The sequence below is a fragment of the Schistocerca piceifrons genome, chromosome 1 (genome assembly GCF_021461385.2).
Source record: "Schistocerca piceifrons isolate TAMUIC-IGC-003096 chromosome 1, iqSchPice1.1, whole genome shotgun sequence".
Lineage (NCBI taxonomy): Eukaryota > Metazoa > Arthropoda > Insecta > Orthoptera > Acrididae > Schistocerca > Schistocerca piceifrons.
The window spans coordinates 319359767-319365496 of NC_060138.1; the positions used below are offsets into that span (position 1 = coordinate 319359767).

A 5730-nucleotide genomic window follows, 5' to 3' on the forward strand; every position below is an offset into this window, starting at 1 on the left:
TGTTGACGTGCCCAGGCTTTGTGTCGTGCACTTATCAAGGGTGCACGACGGGGCCTCCGGCTCCGAAAGCTCATATCGATGATGTTTCGTTGAATGGTTCGTGCGCTAACAGTTGTTGATGGGCACAGCACTGAAAGCTGCAGCAATTTGCGGAAGGGTTGCACTCCTGTCACATTGAACGATTCTCTTCAGTCGTCGTTAGTCCCTGTCTTGCAGGATCTTTTTCCGGCCGCAGCAACATCGGAGATTTGATGTTTTACCGGATTCCTGATATTGACGTGCACTCGTGAAATGATCCTACGGGAAAGTCCACACTACATCGCTATTTCGGAAATGCTGCGTCCCATCGCTCCTGCGCCGACAATAACCCCACGTTCAGACTCACTTAAGTCTTGATAACCTGCCATTGCAGCAGCAGTAACCGATTTAACAACTGCGCCAGACACTTGTCTTATATAGGTGTTGCCGACCGCAGCGCCGTATTATGCCTGTTTACAAACCTCTGCACTTGAATGCGCATTCCTATACCAGTTTCTTTGGCGCTTTAGTGTATATGTTACAATATTTCCAACCTTGAGCTGTAATCTTTCTCTCCTCCAGGATTCCTCATCTCACACGTATCTTGCTAGTCGGATTGGACAGGCCTCCTCGTCAACCTATTTTGGTTCAAAGTGACAACAATGTCACTCCCGAGGCTGTTCATGCGTTTACTCACCAGTTGTTCTTTCTTTTCCGTAAGCGAATGACTATCATTAAAAATAAAATGTTGCTGGCAAACTGTATTTTTCGACTGTGTCAAAAGAATCGCTAAGAGTGTGTTCTGTTTCTGAATTGTTGTATGTATTACTGATGAATAACATCAGCACTTTCTAAGAGCAATGTTGACACCGGTGGCAAGCACCTGAGGCTGTTAACCAGGTAGCCACCGACAAAGATGCGCTTAATATCAATGGTTACGCTTTGCAAACCTTTCCCCGGACAAACTCTTCTTTTTCCCGCTGACCTTGGGACATTCACTGGTTGAGATGCTGATGTCATCACTGTGCAGAACCGTGCTGTCATCTCTTGTGAGAGGCGGCGTTTGTGCACGCAGGTAGCGTGAAGGGTAAATGCATGCGCACTTCTCTCCACTCGCCTACTTGTCAGAGTCTCAAACTGTGCTTCAGGGCTAGCCGGCTTTACCAACCGCAGGGCGCTCTGCTTCTGAATCGCTCTTCGACCCACGGTAGCTTGTTGTAAGCGATTCCTGAAATCATTTTCACCCATATGTTTTCAGCTAGTGACTGTCAGAGCCATATCTATACGTCCATCACATTTACTGCTTAGACACGTTCTGTGGGTATTGTTGGTATCTGTCCGTACGTGTGTCTGTGTGTCTACGAAATGCTGAGGAGAATAAATCCTGCCGACGTCTTTTATCAGTCGGAGATACAGGCAAACAGATGCAAACCCTTATGCTGGACAATGAATACGAATTTATACGGAAATACATGGAATACTGGGAAAAACAGAAATTGTATATGGTCGTCAATTGCATCTAACCTTCCCAAATACACAAATCAAAAAATGATTTGCATCACCTCTGTTCCGCGAGTTCTGCAACCTGTACAGAAAACTGGAATAGAGATCAACGTAAACGTCGTTTCCATCCTTTTTACTGCTCATGAAAACCACATATTCCATTTTGTACCACCACACAGCGAGAACCTCAGAGATGGTGGTCCAGATTGCTGTACACACCGATACCTCTAATACCCAGTAGCACGTCCTCTGGCATTGAGCCATGCCTGTATTCGTCGTGGCATACTATCCCAAGTTCATCAAGGCATTGTTGGACCAGATTGTACCACTCACCAGCGATTCTGCGTAGGTCCCTCAAAGTGGTTAGTAGGTCACGTCGTCCATAAACAGCCCATTTCAATCTATCCCAGGCATGTTCGATAGGGTTCATGTCTGGAGAACATGCTGGCCACTCTAGTCGAGCGATGTCGTTATTTTGAATGAAGTCATTCACAAGATGTGCACGATAGGAGTGCGAATTGTCGTCCATGAAGATGAATGCCTCGGCAATGCGCTGCCGATATGGTTGCACTATCGGTCGGAGGATGGCATTCACGTATCGTACAGACGTTACGGCGTCTTCCATGACCACCAGTGGCGCAAGTCGGCCACACATAATGCCACCCCAAAACAGCAGGGAACCCCCACCTTGCTGCACTCCCTGGACAGTGTGTCTAAGGCGTTCTGGGTGACCGGGTGTCCTCCAAACACGTCTCCGACGATTGTCTGGTTGAAGGCATATGTGACACTCATCGGTGAAGAGAACGTTATGCAGATCCTGAGCGGTGCATTCGGCATGTTGTTGGGCCCATCTGTACCGCGCCGCATAGTGTCGTGGTTGCAAAGAAGGACCTCGCCATGTACATCAGGAGTTGCGCATCAAGCAGCCTATCGCGCGCAGTTTCAGTAGTAATACGACGTCCTGTGACTGCAAGAAAAGCATTATTCAACATGGTGACGTTTCTGTCCGGGTTCCTCCGAACCATAATCCGTAGGAAGCGGTCATTCACTGCAGTAGTAGCCTTTTGCGGCATGAGTGAGGCATGTCATCGACAGTTGCTGTCTCTCTGTATCTCCTCCATGTCCGAACAACGTCGCTTTGGTTCTCTCCGAGACGACTGGACACTTCCCTTGTTGAGAGCCATTCCTGGCACAAAGTAACAATGCGGTCGTGTTGGAACCCTCTGTACTGACAGTCTAGGCACGGTTGAAGTACGGACAACACGAGCCTTGTACCTCCTTCCTGGTGGAATGACTGGTGGATCCCTTCCGTCTAATAGGTGCTGCTCATGCATGGTTGTTTAGATCTTTGGGTGGGTTTAGTGACATCTATGAACAGTCAGAGGGGCTGGGCCTGTGATACAATATCCACAGTCAACGTCTATCTCCAGGAGTTCTGGGAAACGGGGTAATTCAAAACTTTTTTGATGTGTGTATAAAGTGTAAGAATTTTTGATGGGACTTTCTCACAATATTGCGATACTCTGTTTGTGCTGCTTGACATACTCCTCCGAGCTCATTTGATTTGTAAGCTATCTACCGTTTCGCTTTCTGTGTGGCACTTTGTTTTCTTTTTTAAAAATTAAGTATATTTATTTCTTCGTCCAAATCTCTATGAGCTAAGATAACAGAATGTCACACCGGAATTCTATCCCCAGTCCTTGCCCTTCACGTAGTCTACGTCACTCAGTTTGCAGGTGACTAACGATTGAATTAGCCATGTGTAGTACACCAGTGAAGCAATTCAAGGTGAACTAACTGGCTTAAATCAGGGGCATCCAACAATTCGACTCGCGAGCTCTTCTCTGGCATGAGTGCCAAAGCACTCTGCCTCCCCGCACATTTCTCCCGCCACCACGGTACGCTGTTTAAATTCAAGGAGGCGGAAGAGGGGGAATCTTACAAACGCGCCATAGTTCAATAGCAGTGCAGTTGCACTACATACGACTTGATTTCATATTTCACATTTTGCAAGAACATAGATCACAAACAAAACACTTTTCACTATTATTTAATTATTTTTGCTGCACGGAAGACATACTACATCTTTTATCTGCTATAAACAGTCGGCATAGGGACAGACGTATACAATTTCACACATTTTCGCACTCAGTTTACCATGTAATTGTGACTTAATTGGTTTCTTAATCAAAGAAAGGTCTTCCCTTCAATATGTCGCTCGAAATATTGTAGTACCTCTGCAGCCTCATTATGGAGACATGGAAATTCTACCTGTGGAAAGCAATGGAGACATTCCGGACAGTTTTAACGTAAACGTATTTGTCATCAAAGCGAGAGTTACATTAGAGGTTAATCAGTTACATCTCTGCATATGCCCGGGGGCGGTTTCAACTGGAATGGCAAATGGTCTCGAAAACAGCTCAAAAATAGGTGCAAGATTGACAGTGCCCTCAAAACGTTTAGGAAGCTATCGTTCTAGTTCATTGAAGGTCACAGTGTATTCTTTAAACCTCGCTTTTTCTTTAACAGCAGTGTGCCTGAGGAACTGGACTGAGATTGTCAGAGTGTGTCCCTTCTATAACGTGATTTCTTTTTTGAATGCATCCCCATCAGATAAGAAAGAAGTTGTTTGTCACCTTTCAATGCGTTTCTGTGGGCAGTGTGCAGTGTGCAGTGTAGTACACTTAAAATGCGAAGTCTGCAATGTTCTAATTCTCGTTCCTGCACTCCTTTTTTCCTTAATAAATTCAGCAACAGCGAATTCTACAGCATGCTCTCTAATTTAACCAATGTTCTTTAATGTAACACATAAAGTTTCCATACTCATCGTTCAGTTCCATCGAAAGCTGTTGCAATTGACAGTGGAACAATGCAAATTATACCAACAATTTCTTCAAGTGCTCCATGCCTGCAAATTTAGCACAAAGTGCTTCTTGATGTAAAGACGCATGTCGATCGTTGCAATTTTTTGCCCTTTTATGGTCAACTAAGTCTTTAGATTCTTTCTTGATGATATTGTAAATTTGAGACTGTATAACAAATATTGATAATTATTATCCTCTCTTTGGTCTTTATTATTCATTTTTAAAGGCTTGTGGCTATAGATTCCTAGAATGTCTCTTTCAGTGGAAACAGCCACTGAACCTGTGAATGTCCTTCATAACACAAATAAATAGCAAACGGTAACAGCTCTGACACCACGATTTTGCCGAACTGAAGAGCGCCGACCGAAAAATGCTACATGAAGTATCGCGCTGTACCGAGTGTACCGGGAAGAACCGAGCAGAGTCGAGACAGATCGGGTCTCGGCCTGCGTGCGGCCCGCAAACCCAGCGTGCATCAAGCCTGGCACGCTTTGCCAGGCCCTCCCTTAAAGCATGATACGGCTTTAGGGGAGTTGTCTGTAACATTACATAGAGTGATACGTTGCTTAATTTCTCTCGATAAGAACTGGTTTTCACCTCAACAGTTTCTTACAAGCTGCATTAAACTTAGAGAGGACACCATTCTTCATCCTTTCTTACATCTACACACAGTAAATGTTTATAAACTACATATCGCTGCGTATTTTCTTAATGTGTCATAGTAAAATTCACATTCAGTGCAATTTACGGATAAAGTATATCTATGATGTATGTGTCTGAGAGAATTGTCATCAGTCTAACCCTACCTTTATGGCCGACGGCCAAGCCGCAGTGGTAATACCGGTTCCCGTCAGATCACCGAAATTAAGTGCTGTTGGGTTGGGCTAGTACTTGGCTGAGTGACCATCCGGTCTACCGAGCGCTGTTGGCAAGCGGTGTGCACTCAGCCCTTGTGAGGCAAACTGAGGAGCTACTTGATTGATAAGTAGCGGCTCCGGTCTCGGAAACTGACATACGGCCGGGAGAGCGGTGTGCTCACCCTATGCCCCTCCAGAGCCGCATCCAGTGACGCCTATGTTCTGAGGATGACACGGCGGCCGGTCGGTCCCGTTGGGCCTTGATGGCCTGTTCGGGGGAAGTTTTAATTCTACCTTTATGGTATCTACACCAAAGATATGCTGGGGGCTGAGAGTGTTTGCGGATCCCGCTCGGAATGCGCACGCGTTGGGCTTTTTAAAATAAATTTTGACTGAGTAATTTGCTTCTTATTCAAGTTTTGCAGCATTTATGTCTCACTCTCTCGATAATCAAATGAGCCCACTTCTTTCCGTTGCTATTGGCTACA

General features: G+C 45.5%; 1 pseudogene; it reads left to right on the forward strand.

The window, feature by feature from the left end:
* The first annotated feature begins 5198 nt into the window (after positions 1-5198).
* On the forward strand, positions 5199-5316 carry LOC124722676 (annotated as a pseudogene).
* The last annotated feature ends 414 nt before the right edge of the window (positions 5317-5730 follow it).